Here is a 23,139-nt window from a genome sequence, read left to right as displayed (position 1 = left end):
AGAGAGATAGCAGTGAGGGAGAGAGATAGCAGACAGAGAGAGAGATAGCAGTGAGGGAGAGATAGCAGTGAGGGAGAGAGATAGCAGTGAGGGAGAGAGATAGCAGTCAGGGAGAGATAGCAGTGAGGGAGAGATAGCAGGCAAAGAGAGAGATAGCAGTGAGGGAGAGATAGCAGGCAAAGAGAGAGATAGCAGTCAGAGAGAGAGATAGCAGTCAGAGAGAGAGAGCAGTAAGGGAGAGATAGCAGACAGAGAGGGATAGCAGACAGAGAGAGAGATAGCAGTGAGGGAGAGAGAGTAGTCTGGGTTTTCCTTCAGGAAGGTGCGAGAAGGTGAGGTTTTCTTTAGAGGTTTTTCATGTTCTTTTTAAACACTTAACATGAGCCAAATGAGAGTGGGAATTAAAGGTATGCTGGCCAAATCTGACCTGAAGCACCCACTTTCTAACAAGAGCGGAACTGGTGATGGCCACAATAATACTGCAGACATCTCTTGGAGTTTTCTGTAATACATGGAAAAACACCAGCCTTGGAAACTCAGACATCTGGGTTTGAGTGCCAGCCACGAGGCTAAAAGATTCCAGAAGGCCAGAGGGGGAGAGTGTCAGAGGCCACTGCTAGACTGACTGGATATCTTCACATACAGGACTGGCAAATGGACACTTGTAAGTTTGGAAAATTTGACAGCAAAACAACAGAGAAGGGGGCACTGCCAGCTTTAAATACAATCCAATGAATTAATTTATTTGGAGAAATAATCTCATTTTAGGATATTCTTTTTTATTTATTTAGGATAAACCTATTAATAAAACGGGTAATATGTTACCTGTCCTCTAAATCTGATCTCACAAAAGTGTGAGAAGGAGCAGGGGTCAGGGGATTAGGGGGAAGGGGTGGAGTTTAGGCAGAGACTAGAGTCTCTTCAGACTTCCAGTTTTCTAGATCATATATAAATCACTTTTTTAAAACTTTTCTTTTAGGTTCAGGGTTACATGTGCAGGTCTGTTTGTTTGTTTATTTTTGAGATGCAGTCTCACCCTGTTGCCCAGGCTAGAGTGCAGTGGCGTGATCTTGGCTCACTGCAACACGCACCTCTCGGGTTCAAGCGATTCTCCTGCCTCAGCCTCCCAAGTAGATGGGACTACAGGTGCGTGACACCACTCCCGGCTAATTTTTATATTTCTAGTAGAGACGGGGCTTCACCATGTTGGCCAGGCTGGTCTCAAACTCCTGACCTCAGGTGATCTGTCTGCTTCAGCCTTCCAAAGTGCTGGGATTACAGGCATGAGCCACCGCGCCCGGCTGTGCAAGTTTGTTACGCAGGTAAACTGTGTGCACTGGGGTTTGGTGTACAGATAATTTTGGCACCCTGGTAGTAAGCCCAGTACCCAACAGATGCTTTTTCTGCTCCTCTCCCTCCTCCCACCCTCCACTCTCAAGGGGGCCCCCGTATGTGTTGTCCCCCTCCTAGTATCCATGTTTTCTCATTGTTTAGCTCCCATTTATAAGTGAGAACATGTGGTATTTGGTTTTCTGTTCCTGTGTTAGTTTGCTGAGGCTAATGGCCTCTAGCTCTGTCCATGTTGCTGCAAAGGCCATGATCTCATTCATTTTTATGACTGCATAGTATTCCATGTTGTATATGTACCACATTTTCTTAATCCAGTCTGCCGTTGATAGGCATTTAGATCGACTCCATGTCTTTGCTATTCTGAATAGTGCTGCGATGAACATATGTGTGCATGTGTCTTTATGATAGAATGATTTACCTTTGTTTGGGTATGTACACAATAATGGGATTACCGGATTGAATGGTAATTCCATTTTTAATTCTTTGGCAAATCACCACACTGCTTTCCACAATGACTGAACTAATTTACACTCCCACCAGTAATGTATAAGCATTCCCTTATCTCTACAACCTCACCAGCATCTATTATTTTTTTAACTTTTTAATTATAGCCATTTTGACTCCTGTGAGATGGTATCTCACTATGGTTTTGGTTTGCATTTCTCTAATGATTAAGAATGTGGAGCATTTTTTCATATGATTGTTGGCCACATGGAGGTCTTCTTTGTAAAAGTGTCTGCTCATGTCCTTTGCCCATTCTTTAATGAAGTTGTTTGTTTTTTGCTTGTAAATGTAAGTTCCTTACAGATTCTGGATATTAGACCTCTGCTGAATGCATAGTTTGCAAATATTTGCTCCCATTCTGTAGGCTGTCCATTTACTCTGTTGATAGTTTCTTTCGTTATGCAGAAGCTCTTTAGTTTAATTATATCCCATTTGTCAATTTTTGTTGTTACTGATATGGTTTGGCTCTGTGTCCTCACCCAAATCTCCCCTTGAATTGTAATAATCCCCATGTGTCAAATGGGGATTATTTGGACCAGGTGGAAATAAGTGAATCATGGGTGTGGTGTCCCCAAGCTTTTCTCATGAGAGTCAGTGAGATCTCACAGGATCTGATGGTTTTATAAGCGTCTGGCATTTCCCCTGCTGGCTCATTCTCTCTCCTGCTGCTCTATGAAGAGGTGCCTTCTGCCATGATTGTAAGTTTCCTGAGGCCTCCCCAGCCATGTGGAACTATGAGTCAATTAAACCTCTTTTCTTTATATTTAAATTATCTAGTCTCGGGTATTTCTTCATAGCCGCGTGAGAATGAGCTAATACAGTTACAATCGCTTTTGATGTCTTTGTCATGAAATCTTTGCCCAGTTCTGTGTCCAGAATGGTATTTCTGAGGTGATCTTCCAAGGTTTTTATAGTTTCAGGTTTTACATTTAAGCCTTTAATCCATCTTGAGTTGATTTTTGTACATGGTGTAAGGTCGGGGTCTAGTTTCAGTCTTCTGCATGTGGCTAGCTAGTTCTCCCAGCACCATTTATTGAACAAGGAGTCCTTTCCTGATTCCTTGTTTTTTTCAGCTTTGCTGAAGATCGGATGGTTGTAGGTGTGCAGCATTATTTCTATAAATCCCTTTCTAATGAACAATTCTCAGGTTGTGAATAGGTAAATGTAACTCCTGGGCCCAGCCCCTAGGGCTAAGTTGGCTGTTCACATTAAAATGGTGATCCTGGAGTCTGGCAACATTAACAATTAAACAACTGTGCTCACTCCTATAGTCTCAACCCTTTGGGAGATGGAGGCCAGCCTAGAAAACATAGCGAAGCCCCATCTCTACAGAAATAAAAAAAAGCTGGGGCTGGGCACGGTGGCTCACACCTGTAGTCCCAGCACTTTGGGAGGCCGAGGCAGGCAGATCACCTGAGGTTGGGAGTTCGAGACCAGCCTGGCCAACATGGAGAAACCCCATTTCTACTAAAAATACAAAATTAGCTGGGCATGGTGGGTCGTGCCTGTAATCCCAGCTACTTAGGAGGCTGAGGCAGGAGGATCACTTGAACCTGGGAGGCGGATGTTGTGGTGAGCAGACATCATACCATCGCACTCCGACCTGGGCAACAAGAGCAAAACTCTATCTCAAAAATAAATAAATAAATACATAAATAAATAGCTGGGCATGGTGGTATACTCCTCGCTACTCAGGAGGCTGAGATGGAAGGCTTGAATGAGTCCAAGGTAACAGTGGGCTATGATTGCTCCCCTGCCCTCCAGCCTGGGCAACAGAGCAAGACACTGTTTCTAAAACAATAACATCAAAACGAATGGTGCTGTTATTTCTCTTCTTATCCACACATCTCTCATCCTTGGTTTTAAACATTTTTCAATGTCTCGTATTCATATTGTTAGACCTAGTAATTCTCCTGCTATGCTATAATCTCTCCTAAGTGTGAGAATTAATGTAACCGCTGGCATCAGAATTTTTTGCTGAGAAAAAGATGCTATAGTCAATGATTGGGTAGGAAATGAGCCCTACGCTTAAGGGTCTGCTTGTCAAGCGGCCTCGCCACTGCCCAGGATGCGGTCACCGCTCTGCATTACTCAGGAGAAGGACCAGAGAGTGGAGAGTAGAAATGGGAAGGAGGAAGAGGATCACTAAGTGGCACCATCTCTGGACCCCCAAAATCTTCAGCAGTGTCTTCTAAACACAGTACTGCTTCTTGTGAGTGATTTCCTGTTGTGAAATCCAAAGAAGGAGCTCGGTTTTATGGCAGGATAGACATGGTCCAGGAGCGGAAGGCAGCCCCCAGCGGGCCACGCCCCCATCAACTGGCAGAAACCTTCAGGATGACTGTGGCTTCCACTAGAATTGGAGCTTTTGAGACAATGTCACCTGGAATGTCATGATCTCAAGTGGCATCTGGGTTTCTCGGAGATTCGCCCAGGATTTGGTGTACAAGGGTGTTTATCACAGAATGACATATAACATTGAACAATTGGAAACCTAAAGGTACAACAGTGATCTGGCTACATAAATTAAGGGTGAGCTAAATGAGGAAATAATATGCAGCCATTAAAAATTATGTTTTCAAAGAACATTTAATGACTTGGGAAAAACCTTCCGCTATAAGGTCAAGGAAAGACAAAAAATTCAGAATATTACTGTTGGTATTAATTCTTTTTTTTTTTATAAGTGCCCTTTTCTTCACTTAAAAATAAGACTAAAATTTTAACATAGATTACACCAGAGTTTGTGGGATTATAAGAGTTTGTGACTTTTTCTTTCTTCTCTGTGATTTCCAAACGCTCCATGATGAGTGGAGTAATTTTAAAATCAAGGAAAATAAACATGACTTTTAAAGAGTGGGAGTGCAGTTTGTTTGTGTTCTTTGGTTCACTTGGCAGAGACTCAGGAGAGATGAGCAAGAAGGATGTTGCCCTTAAGTAATGTTTGGTCGTGATTTGTTTACACTGTACCTGTTTAGATAGAGACAACAATTGCTTAGCAGAGGTGAGAAAAGATATTATCTTTAGGGGATCAGCGGTGTTTTCAGGGAAAAAAGAAAGAAAGGAAAATCAGAGGGAAGAGATAGGAAACAGAGGGAAAAATATGTTTAGGCTTTTTATAAAAATGGACTTAGAACTATCCAGTGATTGGCCGGGTGTGGTGGCTCATGCCTGTAATCCCAGCACTTTGGGAGGCCCAGGCGGGTGGATCACGAGGTCAGGAGATTGAGACCATCCTGACTAACACGGTGAAACCCATCTCTACTAAAAATACAAAAAATTAGCCGGGTGTGGTGGCAGGCGCCTGTAGTCCCAGCTACTCGGTAGGTTGAGGCAGGAGAATGGCATGAACCCGGGAGGCGGAGCTTGCAGTGAGCCGAGATCGCCCCACTGCACTCCATCCATCCTGGGCAACAGAGCGAGACTCCGTCTTAAAGAAAAAAAAAGAACTATCCAACTATCCAGTGATTTCTTTATTTCTTTTTCTTTTTTTTTTTTTAAGATGAAGTCTTGCTCTGTCACGACACAGGCTGGGCATAGTGGCAGGTGCCTGTAATCCCAGCTACTCAGGAAGCTGAGGCAGGAGAATTGCTTGAACCCGATCTCGGCTCACTACAACCTCTGCCTCCTGGGTTCAAGTGATTACCTCGCCTCAGCCTCCTGAGTAGCTGGGATTACAGGCACCCGCCACCACACCTGGCTAATTTTTGTGTTTTTCACCTTGTTGACCAGGCTGGTCTCAAACTCCTGACCTCAGGTGATCTGCCCACCTCGGCCTCCCAAAGTGCTGGGATTACAGGCGTGAGCCACCGCGCCTGATCAATTTCTATTTCACCTTTTTGTGTTTCTAGTTCTCTTTTACCAAGTCAAAGAAGTGGAAGTTGGATTATCCGTGTTTTGGCAATCATGCTGGAAAGAATTTACATGTGTGTGCACACACAGAGTGAGGCAAACCCTACTCTCTGTGTCTTCCACGAATTAACTGGTATGAGTAAGGACAAGTAGTTTGGGGGACCTTGACCCCCGCACCTGCCAAGCCCCACAGAATTGAGGAAACCTTGATCATGGTGCACAGCAGAGTGGAATGTGATGTTTTTCAAATCTCCCTGCTACCAGGCTCAGAGTTGCATGAGGCCAGACCTGACATATGATGATCCCCAAAATAGTTGAGGAATAAATTGTATCAGACAGGGCTGGGCATGGTGGCTCACGCCTGTAATCCCAGCACTTTGGGAGGCTGAGGCGGGAGGATCACCTGAGGTCAGGAGTTTGAGACCAGCATAGCCAACATGGTGAAACCCTGTCTCTACTAAGAATACAAAAATTAGCCGGGCGTGGTGATGGGCGCCTGTAAACCCAGCTACTTGGGAGGCTGAAGCGAGATAATCACTTGAACCCGGGACGTGGAGGTTGCAGTGAGCTGAGATTGCACCATTGCACTCCAGCCTGGGCAACAAGCGTGAAACTCCATCTCAAAAAAAAAAAAAAAAATTATATCAGACACTCTGGGTCAGCCAGAAAATGCATCCAGCCCAGTGCCCCATCCCAAACTCTGGTGCCACAAAGACATAGCTGATCTTCTTGATATTGACCACCAAAGAATAGGATCACACTCCCAAGACATCCCACAACTAATTCTGCAGACCATGGCGTGACTTGGAATCAAGTACAAGTTACGCTGCTTCTGCCCGTGCAACCCTGGCCAAGCACGTCACCTCACCAGGCCCCACCTTCACAAGCATAGCTCAGGACTCAGGGATTTTCAAGATAGTTTCGAGCACTAATAGTCTATGATTCTTTGCCTGTAAACTTTACATGCGAGAGATTGTGTGCGTGTGTGTGTCTATGTACGTGTGTGCATGTGTGCGTAATGCTTATTTGCCCAAATGGAAGATAACTTAGTGCATAGATGACAATTTCAATGATATTTAACCCTAAGGGAAAAATGAAAATAAACACCATTTGCTGAGCATCTCTTGAGTCTCTGGGACTATTCCTGGTGTTTGTGCCATGTTACCTCGTTTAATTCTTACAATAACCCTAATTATTCTATAATGTTTTTACACAGCGTGCAGTTTTGGACACCGAAGCTCAGATGTGAAATATCTAGTTCATCCAGGCATTAAGAGCCACAGATAAGAAACAGTACCCAGACTAAGCCCAAAATGGCAGATCCCCAGTTCAGTATGGTTGGGGACCCCCTCACCTAAGGAGGGTCCTTTGGTGCTGAGGGGTGAGGTTAGGTGCCACCTGGACCTAGTTGTTGTGACCATTCTAGACACCAATGCAGCTCTCACCATTTCTGCCACCCGGCTTGCCCCCACAGCTCCTGACAATGCCCCCAGTGTTGCGGCCATGCCAAGGGGGCCTCGGGGTTGGAGAAGGAGTGATCACAGCCCTGTGGGCTCCCCAGAAGATGACTTTGTTTTGCTTGTGAAATGTGTGCCCCTGGACTGCAGGGGAGCTCACCGAAAGTCACATTTGAGGACTACGTGAATCCCCTTCTCACCACGTCTGCCTGTTCCAGCACCCACACACACCTTCCGACTCAGAGGCAGCTCTCTGCTTCCTCGAGGGAGGTAAACCTTTCACCTCCCACCGCAAGGGGCTTGGAAAGACCTTGTGACCCAGCCAACCTTTTAATTATTACACTAAATGCCATTTCTAAGAATATGCTTCTGGCATAGGAGCAGAATACAGGCAAGAACCCAAAAAAGACCAGAGCTCCATTCCCTTGGTCTAGCCACCATGCTAGACCAGTGCCACTTTAAGCTCAGTGTATTTGGAAGAAAGCAAATCCCCAAAGGGTGACATATGCTTAGCCATTTAGGGAGGCTGAGTTATATTGAAAACTAGGAAACCACTGGTAGTTCAACTTTGCTATTTATCTCAACCCCCACAGAATTGACACAACCTTGACCGTGGTGCACAGCAGACTCTAATGCAAGACTTCGAGCAAGCCACCAGCACTCTTTGGGCCTGAGTTCCCACGTCTATAAAAGAAAGGAATTGGGTAAGAGGATCTTTCCTACCTATTCCATTTTTTAAAATAGGTAGGGTCTCATTCTGTTGCCCAGGCTGGATGGCAGTGGCACAGTCATAGCTCACTGCAGCCTCTAACTCCTGGGCTCAAGCAATCTTCCCCCCTCAGCCTCCCTCAGTAGCTGGGACTACAGCTGCACACCACCACACACGGCCAGTTCTTAAAAAATTATTTTTTGTGGAGATGGGGGGGGTCTCCCTATGCCGCCCAGGCTGGTCTCGAACTCCTGGCCTCAAGTGATCCACCCATCTTGGTTTCCCAAAGTGCTGGGATTACAGGCGTGAGCCGCTGCACCCAGCCCTTCTTCTATATTAAAAGTCCATGATTTCCCCAGACTGTCAGCTTTCACAGGGTGCCTCTTAATTCTAGAGACTGTATCTCATTGAGCAACTCCGCGTTCACCTTTCATGACTTTTCTGAGTTTACTTCCTCCTGGCATTACCAAGCGCTAGCCTCCTTCTGTCGAGGTGTGTGGTTCAATGACTGCTGCAGAGACTGCGAACACAGCCGGATGCCAGCCCCCGTCTTCCAAGAGGCCCCGTCTCGCCCGACACAGACAGGGGCTGCCTGCTGACCTCTCCCCACAGTTGCCACCATGTCGCAGCCCTCCCTGGCAACCTTCCCCAACGACTCACAGGTGTTGCCTGCCACCAGCTCTCAGACACCGCCTGAAGCGTCAGCTGGCCCCGGCGCCTTTGCCATTGGGAATACTGGCACCAGCGCCGCAGAGTGCCTGGAGCTGTTGTACCCTGGGGCCTCCAAAGGCGCCTTGCACAGACGAGTTCCCACGGGGTGGATGGTCTCACCCCATTTCACAGATGGGGAACCGTGACCACAGGGCCTCCTCGTCTTCCAAGAAGGAACAAAAGCAAGGTGTCAGCCAGGGCAGAAATAGAAGCTCCAGCACCCTCCCGAAGGAAGGCAAGCACTCATCATCGGTCATGCGGCTTTTTACCTTTTGAAACTTTGTCGGATTTATATATAGCCTCCGTCTTGTCCCTCTGAACTCGGCAGGGCTCGTAATCAGTCACTGGGCTGAACACCTGGAACTCTGTGGGGATTATCATTAGAAGGATGCGAGGCCAGGTGTGGTTTTGGACCAGAGACCTATTGAAAAAGGGAGGATTTCTCACTTTCCAAGTTTTCTCTGCTCAAGTTAAAACAATTAACCTCCTTTCCCCTTCAAACAACTGTTCTCCACAGCTTTCTACTAGCAATCTTCAACCCAAAGACATAATGTCAAAAGTGGACTCTCTCCCTTTCAGAACCTTCCGGTGAAAAGGCAGATCAGACCTGCCCTTGGGGCTTCTTTCTGCCATTGTTGCCTTCTTTTCCCCACTAACTTCACCCCCTCCTTCTAGACGCCGGGGCCTCCAGAGAGCAGCATTTTCTCTAATGCTGGGGTCATGGAGCGATTGCGGCAAAAATGGGTTTTGCAAAATTAGGCCCCCATTGCTCACCTTGCAAGAGTTTGCCAGGCTGGCCAGCAGGAAGGGAAGGGCAAGTGGTAAGGACATCCCCACTTGGAGTCTTAGTTCTCTTGACGATGTAGCTGTCGGCACAGTCCCTTCTTGGGCTGTAACCTCTCCCAGACACACATGTGCACTCACACACACACACACACACACTCAAAAACTCTTGGTGACGTGAGTATTTTCAGGGAATCACATAGCTCTTCTTACATAATACTATAGCAAGCATGAATTGAGTCCTTATTCCATTCTGGGCACTGTGCTAGGTGATTTTCACGCACTAATGGCTTCATTAAATCCTCACAATAATCCTGTGAGGAAATATGTGGCATGAATTTGAAGCCCAAGAATTGAATGAAATAACCCAGGTCACACAGCTAGTGAGTGGCAACGCCAGGGCTTGGACCCAGTCTTATCTGACAGATGAGCTTGCTAGCTGTTGTCGGAGATCCTCCCTGTGACTTAGCGGGTCAACAATAGCTGTCAAGGCACTTCAGATCTGTATGAGGCAGCCCTAGCCACCTCTTGGCACCTAGGTGCCCGAGAGGGAAGCTGGCACTCACCCATCTCACGTACGCTGGCTTTTCCTAAGGTTACACGGAGGGACGGTGATGGCCTGCCACCCTCTGAAAACACTGTCCCATGCAGGGTTTCAGATGATGAGAAACAACTGCTCACAGAAAATTAGCTGATCATCTTGCAGACTTTATCTAACCCAGTGGTTTTCAAACCTAGCTGTACCTGAGACAACTGGAGAGATTTGTTTTAAATCCTGAAGACCAGGCTGTACCAGGCTGTTTATTTCCCCTCTGCATTCATACGTTGACACCATCATCCTCAGTGGAAAGGTATTTGGAGGTGGGGCCTTTAGGAGGTCATGAGGTCACAGTGGTGGAGTTCTCATGATGGGATTAGTGCCGTTATAAGAAGAGACAGAGGAGAACTTGTCTCCTCTCCCTCTGCTCCCTGCCACATGCTCTCCCGCAGGAAGACGGCTGTCTGTAAACCAACAGGAGAGCCCTCAGCAGAAACCAACCATGCTGACACTCTGGTCTTGGACTTCCAGCCCCTAGAACTATGGGAGATATGTTTCTGTTGTTAAGCCATCCTTTCTATGGTATTTTTGTTATAGCAGTGCAGACTGAAAAAGACATACCCCATGCCAATTAACATGTAGTTGGAACCCAACCATCAGAATTTTTTTATTTTGTTTTGTTTTGGACGGAGTCTTGCTCTGTCACCAGGCTGGAGTGCAGTGGCACAATCTCGGCTCACTGCAACCTCTGTCTCCCGGGTTCAAGCAATTCTCCTGCCTCAGCTGCCTGAGTAGCTGGGACTACAGGTGCCCACCACCACACCCAGCTAATTTTTGTATTTTGGGTAGAAACGGGGTTTCACCATGTTGGCCAGGCTGGTCTCAATCTCTTGACCTCATGATCCACCCGCCTCAGCCTCCCAAAGTGCTGGGATTACAGGTGTGAGCCACTGCGCCTGGCCCTGTCAGAATTTTAAGATAATATTTTATATTTTCAAATGATCGCAGATTTACAAAAAAAGTTGCAGGTACAATACAAAAAACTTCTCCTGAACCAATCAAGAGTGATTCGCCAAGCTAATCCATCATCTTCCTCGCACGTTCTAGTGTCTGTTTTCTACAAACAAGGATGTTCTCCTATACAGCCTCAATATAAGCAGCAAAATCAGGAAATTAACATTGTTACATCTCTAACTAACCCTCAGATTCCATCCACGTTTCCCCATCTGTCCTAATAACATTCTTTACAGCAAAAGGGTACAGTCCAGAATCTCGAGTTGCAGTTATTGATCAGGTGCCGTTAATCTCTTTCATTTTATTTTGTTTTTTAGAGATAGGGTCTTGCTCTGTTGCCCAGGCTGGAGTGCAGTGGCACAATCACGGCTCACTGTAGGCTCTAACTCTTGGGCTCAAATGATCCTCCCTCCTCAGTCTCCCGAGTTGCTGGGTTTACAGACACCCACTACCACGCTTGGCTAATTTGTTTTTTAATTTTTGTAAAGACAGGGTCTCACTTTATTTCCCAGGCTGGTCCTGAACTCCTGACCTCAAGCTATCCTCCTGCCTTGGCCTCCCTAAGTGTTGGGATTATAGGCGTGAGTCACTGCACCTGGCCCTTTTAGTCACTTTCATTTGGGGAGAGTTCTTCAGTCTTTCCTTGACTTTCATGACCTTGACACACTTGAAGATTATTTTGCAGGATGTTCCTCAATTTGGGTTTGTCTAACATTTCCTCACAGGGAGATTTTGCTTACTCCTCTTTTGGCAAGAATATCACAGAAATGATGTTATGCTCTCATTGCATCCAACGGGGTGGCTAACAATTTTCATTTGTCCCATGATTGCTAAAATTCACTTTGATCACTTGATTAAGATGATGTGTGCCAGGCTTCTCCACTGTAAAGTTGCCCTTTTTCCTTTGTAAATGAATTAGTATTTTGTGGTGAAAGATAAAAGGTAGGTTGTGTGTGGGAAGACTGACCAGCCGTTGGTTATTTTTAACATCATTATTCCAAAGGGTAGGTGATTCCAAACTACAATCAATTTTGAGAACCACTGGCCTAGCTCCTTCCTTTGGGGGCCCCCATGACATGAGTTAATTATAATAAGAGCTAACATTTATTAGCTAACATTTATGGAGCCCTTAGCTTTATATGCATCATTGCCATCATTATAGCCACTTACAATTATTACGCATTTATTCAACAAATTCTTACTGAGCACCTACTATGGGCCAAACACTGTTCCATGATCAAGAAAGATACAAACTCCCTTTTCATGTGGAGCTTACACTCCAGTGGAATGCCATGTACCAAACACCATGCTAATTACTTTCTATTCACAGTAATGATGACAATAACAATAATAATAATAGTGATTTACTTTTACTGAGCACATACTATGAACCAGACCCTTAGCTCACCCTGACAACAACTCTATGAAGCAGGTACTTTTATTATATACTTATGAACTACTCTTCAAATTAGGGGGGGAAAAGGCTATAAGACTCATAGAAATGCAGTTCACACCACATTTGATACAGTAATGACGTTCTCTTCAGTCCCAGCAAAGATGGCTACAGACACTCAGGTTTTGAAAAATCCTACTGAATTAACAAAATACCACCTTACACATATCAAGCTGGCAAAAATTAGAAAGTTGGACAATATCAAGTGGTGGCAAGGACATGGGGAAATGTGAACCTTTGAGCATTGTTGGTTGAAATATTAGCTGGTGCAGCCATTTGGAAGAGAATTTTCTGTAGGTATTCCCCAGGACCCAGGGAAACCATGCTTGGTATATACCCTGGAGAAATTGTCACACAAGGTCACAAAGAGATATACACAAAAGGATCACACAGAGTTGTATGTACTGCAGAGTTGGAGGTAATCTAGGGGCCATACTAGGAAAACGGACAAGCAAAATAAGCTATATACATTTGGCTAAATGCTTTGTGATAGAAGAAATCACTTAGACTGCACACACATGTATAAATCTCAAAACTATAAATGTTAAGCCAAAAATGTAAGAAACAGAATATTTTTAGCATAATAACATGTATAAGACTTTTTAAACAATATACAGCTGTGCACAGTGGCTCATGCCTGTCATCCCAGCACTTTGGGAGGCCAAGGCAGGTAGATCACTTGATCTCAGGAGTTTGAGACCAGCCTGAACAACATAGCTAAACCCTGTCTTTACCAAAAATACAAAAAATTAGCTATGCATGGTGGCATGTGCCTATGGTCCCAAGCTACTCAGGAGGCTGCGGTGGGAGGATCACTTGAGCCTGGGAGGTCCAGGCTGCAGTGAACATTGATCAGTTGTACCACTGCACTCCAGCCTGGGCAACAGAATGAGACTCTGTCTCAAAAAAAAAAAAAAAAAAAAGCACATATGTATACCTATACAAAAATACTGTATATTATGGAGGATATATACATATATCTGTGTGGTGGAAGGTGGATTGGAGGGAGATGCACGCATTAAGTATATAAGTCTGGGTACGCCTGGGAAACGGAAGGACAATGGGATTGGAGCTGGGATACAAAGGGGGACATAATAATTTACTTGACAATAGAAGAGGAGCCTTGTGGGGACGACGATAATAGCATGCTATGAATTAATAATTGCGATCAATTTGATTCTGTGCCTGGGAGCAGAATAAAGAGGGGGAGGCAGTGTGTGAAAGTATGTGGGGAAAGGCTACATGAACACCCTGGAAAGAGCTTCTTTACACTCAACTCTCTCCTAACCTATGCCCATGGAGAGACTGAGGTCTCTGGGACAGAGTCTTGCCTTTTTACGACCTATTTATCTCATGAAAACCATCCTATATCGATGTCATCTTGACCCCTACCTGAACCACCCCAGTACCCTCCTGGACTTTCCTTACAACAGTTTTCTATGATGCCCTTCCTGGTGCTGGAGGGCCAAGACCTGAGGCTACTAGAAGCTGGAAGAGGCAAGGAAGGAGCCTCCCCTAGAGGCTGCAGAGAGGGCACGGCCCTGCTGCTGACACCTGAATTTCAAACTCTTCAGGACTAGAAAGCACACCTTTCTTTTATAAACCACCAAGTTTGTGGTAATTTGTTAAGGCAACCCTAGAAAACAAATACAGTTCCTCAATAAATATTTGTAGAATGGAAAAGCAGAGGTCTACAGGATAAATATCCAAACCCCTTAGCCTAGGAGACAGCACCATTTGGAAATTAACTGCTGCCTTCTGGTGGTCTCACCTCCCATTGAACATGCCCTGCCCTCATGTCTGCCTTTGCAGGTGCTCTTTCCTCTGTCTGAGATGCTTTCCCCCACCTGGACCCCATTGTGCAAGGTTCTTCCTTTGTGGGTCTCTGTGCAACAGAGCTCGGGGAAAATTCTACAGTGTCCCAGGACATGGGTGAAGACATTTATTTTTTTGGAGGAAAGGCAGGCATTGTCCCCTGACCCTCCCTCTGAGAGGCATGGGAGGGCCTGGATGCCAAAGGGCCTGCGGGAGAGGAATATTGGCCCCAGCCCTTCCGTCTTTTTGTGGACCGTGTGTGAGAAAGCAGCTCTGTCAATGGACACAAGTTGGCAAAGGTCATTTGGGGCCAAGATGCCAGAGGCAGATGCAAGTTGTTTACAGGAGCTGTCTGGGGAATGTTGCAGACCCCAGCAGGGTAAGGAGGTGGGGAATACAGGGATGGAGGAAGCCGCTCTCCCCTACAAAGTTGAGCTGGGATGCAGCCCCTCCTGCTGGGAGAAAGTTAGTACTAGATGATTTTTTTTTTTTTTTTTTTTTTTGGAGATACGGTCTTGCTCTGTCACCCAGGCTGGAGTGCAGTGGCTCGATCACAGCTCACTGCAGCCTTGAATTCCCGGGCTCAAGCAACTCCCCGACTTCAGTCTCCCAAGTAGCTAGGACTACAGGTGTTTGCCACTATGTCCCCCCATTTTTTTAAGAAAAAATTTTTGTAGAGATGGAGTCTAAGTATGTCACCCAAGCTGGCCTTGAGCTCCTGGGCTCCAGTGATCCTCCCACCTTGGCCTCCCAAAGTGCTGGGATTACAGGTGTGAGCCACCATACCTGGCTCTCCCAACTGACCATTTTTACAGGCAACAAAGAGCTCCTGGCTCACTTTGGAACAGCTGTGCTCCTGCACCTCAGTCCTCAGGCAAACGCCTCTTGTTCCTTAGGTATCAACCCAGCCCTGCCTCCTCTGGAGCTTCTCCCTGACTCTACCCTTTTCCATCCCATCTATTGGCGCTGCCTTGGTGGCAAGGTCTCCACCTGTTTTTTTTGTTTTGTTTTGTTTTGTTTTGTGTTTTTACACAGGGTCTTGCTCTGTTGCCCAGGCCGGAGTGCAGTGGGGCCATCATGGCTGCTCACTGTAACCTTGAACTCCTGAACTCAAGCAATCCTCCCTCCTCAGCCTCCCGAGTAACTAGGACTATAGGCAAGCCACCACGCTCAGATTACATATATGTAATTGGAGATGGGGTCTTGCCATGTTACCCGGGCTGATCTCAAACTCCTGGCCTCAAGCTATCCTACCACCTCCGTGTCCCAAAGCACTGAGATTACAGACATGAGCCACCACGCCCAGCCAATCACCTGTATCTTGAATCTGCTTTCTTGATGACTTGTTTGGCGTCTGGCCATGTCTTTCCTGGAAGTAAATATTCCCTCAATTTTGTCCTCCAGTTTCTATACACTGTGGGTAGCTAACCCCGCTCCAGGCCTGACTCCCCTCCTTTCCTTATAATCTCCCCATAGCTCTCCCACTTTCCCTGATGACTGCAGCCCCTAATAGTACCCCCACCCCCAGCACTCTGGAGTTCCAGAATCCCTCTGTAAATCCATGCACCCAACCCTTCCTCAGCAGGCATTGCTCAATGCCTAATTGCAGCCAGGCACTGTTCGGGGGAATAAAGTAGGAATAAACTCAACATACAGCTTAGGGTCTAGTGGAGGGACGGATGTTAAAGAAACAATGACCACAGAATTTCAAAGAGTAATGAACTGTATGAGATCACCAAAGAATACTGTGGGCAGAAGAGTGGCCCCTCATTTAGACAGTGGGTGGGGAGGAAAGAAGGTGTCTTTGAGGAAAGGACATCAAAGCTGAGGCAGGTGATGAATATGTTGGATGGAGAAAGAGAAAGAAAACCAAGAATCAAGTGTCACGGCCCTGAAGTAGGAAAGGCTGGATGTGCTTTATGGAGAGAGGGGCAATTCGTGTGGGTAGAACTGACTGGGGCACAGCCTCGCGTCTGTGAGGCTTTTCCTCAAGGGTAGGGATTTTATATTTCTTTTTTTTTCTTTTTTTTTTTTTTGAGACAGAGTCTTGCTCTGTCACCCAGGCTGGAGTGCAGGGGCACCATCTTGGCTCACTGCAACCTCTGCCTCCCGGGTTCAAGCGATCATCCTGCCTCAGCCTCCCTAGTAGCTGGGATTACAGGTGCACACCATCACACCTAGCTAATTTTTGGTTTTGTTTTTGTTTTTTTAGTAGAGGCAGGGTTTCTCCATGTTGGCTAGGCAGGTTTCAAACTTCTGACCTCAGGTGATCTGCCCACCTCAGCCTCCCAAAGTGCTGGGGTTACAGGTGTGAGCCACTGCACCAGGCTGGTATTTTAGATTTCATCCTAAGTGTAGGAAAGCCACTGGGGGGTCTCAAGTGGAGGAGAAGGAGGGGCATTCTCTGATTTTTATTTTATAAACCTCGCTGGGGCTGCTGAATGGGGAGGAGTTTGGTGGGCACAGTGGGGAAAACAGGGCCCCTTCCTGTAACCCCAGAATATGGGAGGTCTCTTCATGACTGCATTTGTGAGTTCTGTGCCTTCATCTGCCTTTATCTTGCTTTGTGATCATGTTAAGAAATCACTCTGTTTCCTCCCAAGTTTAAAAAAAAAAAGCAGGGACAGAAGTATTAGCCCACTTCCCATTAATGGTCTGAACAGCTGCTGAACTACTCCTGAGTGCAATAAAGACACTGAATGGGATGAGAACAGGTGTGACCATCTTTTCCTACCCAGCGAGTGGTAATTTCGGTGGGTTGGCATCAACTCATCTATTTGGTAAGAATCCTATTGGGGTCTTCCAGTGAGTGGACAGTGGGACAAAGGGCCAAACAAAGGCGTGGGGACAGGAACTGGGCACAGCAGCAAGCAGCCCAGGGAAGAAAGGGCCAGACGCCAGCACGTCCTCACACCAGCAGACACTTTCTGATGTCTTCACAGCTACGTCCAACCTTTACACCGCAAGGGCGCTTCTTCAACTCCATGGAATCATTTTCAGGTTTTAGAAGCAACTTTCTGGCCTCTTTCTGCTCTACCCAAAGAAATGTTCCCAGGACTTTCCTGGGACCTCATGGCCCCCTCACCAGAGAGCGGCCGGGATCCCTCCCGCCTGGGGCTCTGGCCCACTGGTGCCTCTGCCTCTCTGCCTCCCTTCTTTCATGTGTCACCTGCAGCCCAGCACCCACCAGCTCCTCTGAGGGCGGCAGCAACTGAACTACAAAACAGGGGGGTGCCAACTACAGGTGCAAACTTTTTTCCTGCCAGTAAATCAAGACACGTACCCAGTATTGTTGGACACTGTCTTCACCAGAGGCTCTTATTGGCTCTATCCTGTCTCAGCCATATGTGCTACACAGCCCAGCAGGGTCATAATGATTTAATCATGGATACACGTTAGAACTTTCTGGAATCCTTTAAAACCATTCATGCTTAAAATATAGTATATCCATAGAAGAAAATATTATTTGGCCTTAAAAAGGAATGAAGTACAGTTGGCCTTGAACAATGCAAGGGTTAGCGTCACTGACCCCTGCACAGTCAAAAATCTATGTATATCTTTGGATTCCTCCAGAACTTAACTACTAATAGCCTACTGTTGAATGGAAGTCTTGCCAATAACATAGTCAATTAATACATATTTAGTATGTTGTATGTATCATATACTGTATTTTTACAATAATGTAAGCTAGAGAATAGAAAATGTTATTAAGAGAATCATAAGGGACAGCAAATATATTTCCTATAGATTAAGAGGAAGTGGGTCATCATAAAGGTCTCCCTCCTCATCATTTTCATGTTGAGTAGGCTGAGGAGGAGGAGGGGCTGGTCTTGCTGTCTCAGGGGAGGCAGAGGCAGAAGACGGGAAGGAGGGGAAGGGGGAGGCAGGAGAGGCAGGCACTCTCGGTGTAACGTGTATTGAAAAAAATCCTTGTATACACGGTTTCACTTATTTCAAACCCTGATTGTTCAAGAGTCAACTGGACTAACATGTGCTACAACATGAGTGAAACTCAAAACAATTATGCCAAGAGAAAGAAGCCAGTCACCGAAAACTGCATTGTACAATCCCATTTAAATGAAAGATCCAGAATGGGCAAATCTATGAAGACAAAGTAGATCAGTAGTTGCCTACGGCTTGGTGGGGAAGTAAATAGGAAGCGACTGCTAACAGGTACCTTGGTTTCTTTTGGGGGTGATGAAGATGTTCTAAAATTACATAGATGTGATGGTTGCACAACATTGTAAATAACTAAAAACCCATCGAACTATACACTTTCAAAGAGTGGATTTTTTTTTTTTTTTTTTCAGAGCCTTGCTCTGTTACCCAGGCCGAAATGCAGTTGCATGATCTTAGCTCATTTCAGCCTCGACCTCCTGGGCTCAAGAGATCTTCCCATCTCAGCCTCCTGAGAGGCTGGGGCTACAGACGCACACCACAACACCCAGCTAATTTTTTAATTTTCTGTAGAGATGGAGCCTCACTCTGTTGCCCAGGCTGGTCTCAAACTCCTGGGCTCAGGTGATCCTCCTGCCCCAGCCTCTCAAAGTGCTGGAATTACAGGTGTGAACCACCACACCCGGCTCAAAGAGTGAATTTTATGGCATGTGAATTATAGTTCAGTAAAGTTGTCAAAATACATTGATGACTTTGCTCCACCCCACCCCAATTAAATCAGGATGTCTGGGGGTTGAAGCCCAGGTATCGTTAGGTTTTTAAAACTCCCCAGCTGACAGGGAAAGATTTGTTAAGGGATACAAAATCACAGCTAGATAGGACTAAGTTCCGGTGTTCTATACCACTATAGGATGACTGTAGTTAACAGCAATATATTATCTAGTTTCAAATAGCTAGAAGGAAGATTTTCTGTTGTTGTAGAAATGGTGTCTCACTATCTTGCCCAGGCTGGTCTCAAACTCCTGGCCTCAAGCCATCGTCCTGCCTCAACCTCCCAAAGTGCTGGGTTACAGGCATGAGCCATTGCACCCAGCCGTAGAAGGAAGATATTCAATGTCCCCAACACAAAAGAATGATAAATGTTTCAGATGATGGGTGAGCTAATTACCCCGATCTGATCACTATATGTTTTAGATATATATAGAAACAATACTATGTGCCCAACGAGTATGTACAATTATTGTATGTCAATTTTTTTTTTTTTTGAGACAGAGTTCCACTCTTGTTGCCCAGGCTGGAGTGCAATGGCATGATCTCAGCTCACCACAACCTCCGCCTCCCAGTTTCAAGCGATTCTCCTGCCTCAGCCTCGCCAGTAGCTGGGATTACAGGCATGCTCCACCACACCCGGCTAATTTTGTATTTTTAGTAGAGACGAGGTTTCTTCATGTTGGTCAGGCTGGTCTTGAACTCCCGAACTTAGGTGATCCGCCCGCCTCGGCCTCCCAAAACGCTGGGATTACAGGTGTGAGCCACTGCGCCTGGCCTATATGTCAATTTTTCAAGTTAAATTAAATTTAAACTTCTTTTTAAAAGCCCCCAGGTGATTCTAATATGTAGCGATGGCTGGGGTCTGGTCTAACCCTCTGGGTGGCACCTGAGGACACTGGGATCTGCAGAGCTGTCGTGACTCTCAATGTCATTTAGCAGAGGCAGGACTAGAACCCAGGCTTCCAAAGCCAGGTTATCCCCAGCCCTTCTCTGTGCTCAGGCCCCTGATTGCATCCTGACTAGACGCTCTTGGGCCTCCCTAACCCCCATGACATCTTTTGAATTGCTCTCTTTCCAAAATATTCAAACTGCTTCACTTGTTAATATTTCTCTTCTAAACCCACGGCCCCCTCCTTGACATTTCTCTAGCTTGTTCATGCTTCACATCTCCCACCTATTACACAGGCCGGCTTCTTTCCTTCCAGTCAATTTCTTACCCATTATGAATTTGCATGTACAAGTGCCCGAATTTACATTTAACATACACAATTGGTTCTGTCTTCAGCTGAAAGGTTCTACCCATTCAAACTTTACAGTTGAAGAGGAGAATCTATTCATCACTGGAGGCTAGACCCCTCAGGGAAGCCAGTGTAATTGGCTGTTCATAATTCCCATTTCGAGTTAGATGGCTGTTTAAACTTTGAGGAATCTTGACTGCAAGTTAATCTTCAGGGTGAGACTATGAGAGAGTTACAGCTGATGTCATTGTTAGAGATGACGGATGTCCAGAAACTAGAAACCTGTCGCAAGCAGGGCTTGATTAGATATCTTAAGAGGAAAAATAAAAAGGCAAAGCTGAGTGCTTTCAAAAGAAGGGTTTAAAAATGTTTTTAATCTACATTTTTGTACATAATATGGTTTGTAAATGCATTGGGGGTTTGTGTTTCCTAAGCACGAAGATACTTGTCATACTTTCTCATCTGGAGAAAGCAAAGAGAAGAGTAATATTTATTTATATTTGTATTCTTTCTCTCCTTTAGGACTTCAAACTTTAAAAGGAGAAGTGTTTTCTTATTCATCTTTCTTTTTATTTTTTGTTTTCATTTTAGAGACAGGGTCTTTGTCTTTTGTCCAGGCTGGAGTGCAGGGGCGCGATCACTGCTCACAGCAATCTCTGCCTCCCGGGCTCAAGCAGTCTTCCCTCCTCAGCCCCCCAAGTAGCCGGGACTACAGGTGCACCACACCAGCTAATTTCTGTGTTTGTTTGTAGAGACAGGTGTTTGTCATGTTACTCAGGCTGGTCTTGAACTCCTGAGCTCAAGTGATCTGCCCGCCTCGGCTTCCCAAACTGCTGGGATTACAGGCGTGAGGCACCGGGCCTGGCCTCTTCATCTTTCTATCTGCCCTCTCCTCGCTTTCTGTATTAGAATCCAGCATAGAATCAGGGCTCAACAAATGTTTTGAACGAAACCCACAGCAACAAATCTCAGATGGAGGGAGGGGAGTGAGAAATGGGGATGGAAATAGCATAATCAATACAGTCAATATTATTATTATTATTATTATTTTGGAGACAGAGTCTCGCTCTGTCCCGAGGCTGGAGTGCCATGGTGCAATCTCAGCTCACTGCAACCTCTGCCTCCGAGGTTCAAGCAATTCTCCTGCCTCAGCCTCCTGAGTAGCTGGGACTACAGGCATGTGCCACCACACTCAGCTAATTTTTTTTTTTTTTTTTAGTAGAGACGGGGTTTCACCATGTTGCCCAGGCTGGTCTCGAACTCCTGAGCTCAGGCAATCCGCCCACCTCAGCCTCCCAAAGTTATAGTCAGTATTATTATATCACAAACCGCATCACTCAACAAGGACATGTGGAGCTCCTCTTCTGTGCTGGGGACTGCTGCAATGACTGAGGCTGGTTAGTCACTGGACACAAGCAGTCACTCTCTCAAGCCGCCTCCATTCTACAGAAAGCAAACCGCCCCCACGTTGCCAGTGGGGATGTGAGAAATCCCATAAATCCCAGGAAAAGTCAGAGAGATAAAAATACAAATGCTTGCCCTATTTTCCCACACTCCTCAAGGCTCTTTCCATAGTTCCTTTTCCTCTGGTCATTAATGAGAGTGAGAACAAAATGGCAAGGAAAAAAAGGATATTAGGATATTCCTAATATCCGAATAGTCACATGAGGTTTGCATCACGCAGTCACCTGTTCTGTGTCATTTAATCTCACAGCCGTGGAAGAGCAGGAAGGGGAAGATAGTATATGTAGGCCCAAAGACTGGAATCTTGGCTCAAACACTGCAATGTCACTCTCAGAAGTGGATGGAGGCCGTGCACGGTGGCTCATGCTTGTAATCCCAGCACTTTGGGAGGCCAAGGTGGGTGGATCACTTGAGGTCAGGAGTTCGAGACCAGCCTGGCTAACATGATGAAACCCTGCCTCTACCAAAACAATAATAATAATAATGATAATAATAATACAAAAGTTAGCCGGGTGCAGTGGCATGTTTCTGTGATCCCAGCTCTTCAGGATGCTAAGGCATGAGAATCGCTTGAACCCAGGAGGTGGAGGTTGCAGTGAGCTGAGATTGCACCACTGTACTCCATCCTGGGTGACAGAGTGAGACTGCCTCAAAAAAAATTAATTAATTAATTAATTTTAAAAAAGAGAGAGAGAGAAAGAAGAAAAGAAATGGATGGAAAATTAAGTGTTCACTTGAAAAAATAAAAATAAAAAAAGTGATAGAAGATATGGCTGCAAAAGCAGCAATGAACTGGCTGAAAGACTGAAGCTCTGTCCTTAGATTGAAAAGTGAGGCGATTCCAATATTCAAAAGCTTGGTACTTTTGTGCCTGACTGAGTTGTAGCCCTCGCCCAAGAGATTGTCCAGGAATGGAGAAAAATAGCTTTATTTGAAGGCAGTGGTAGAAACAGAATAATAACAAAGTTGTTTTTTAATCCTAAAAGAGCAAGTGTCCAGGAGAGGCCAATTTATAAGGAGGTTCTTCGGTAATGTCAGTAATAAAACCTCCCGGGAAGATGAAATACATGCCACTCTGGCTCTCCAGCTAGTAGGTGCTGATGGGCCCCCAGCAGCCACCAAAATTCTATTTCATTGACTTTTATCCCAACATCCTTGATAGAGGAGATCTAACTTTGCAAAATCCTCTCCAAGTGTTTCGGGGATCTTGGGTTTTGTCGTATAAGCTCATAAAGAGTTCTCTCACGTTCCTTGGCCCTGGGCCCCTCTGTTGTTTTTTGCTTGTGAAGCCATTTGAGGGCTGCTGTGTGCCACCGTCACAGCTGTGTGGCAAGCCTAGAGTCATGCTGTTATAACCACCCGATGGGTACTTCCTGCCCACTACACAAACAAAATCCATTCACAGAGACCACGGCATTGCAGATCACAAGGTCAGGAGATCGAGACCATCTTGGCCAACATGGTGAAACCAAGTCTCTACTAAAATACAAAAATTAGCCAGGTGTGGTGGTGCGCACCTGTAGTTCCAGCTGCTCGGGAGGCTGAGATAGGGTAATTGTTTGGAAGTGGAGGTTGCAGTGAGCTGA

This window comes from Pan paniscus, chromosome 1 (genome assembly GCF_029289425.2).
Source record: "Pan paniscus chromosome 1, NHGRI_mPanPan1-v2.0_pri, whole genome shotgun sequence".
NCBI lineage: Eukaryota > Metazoa > Chordata > Mammalia > Primates > Hominidae > Pan > Pan paniscus.
Note: the sequence above shows the minus strand (reverse complement) of the source record.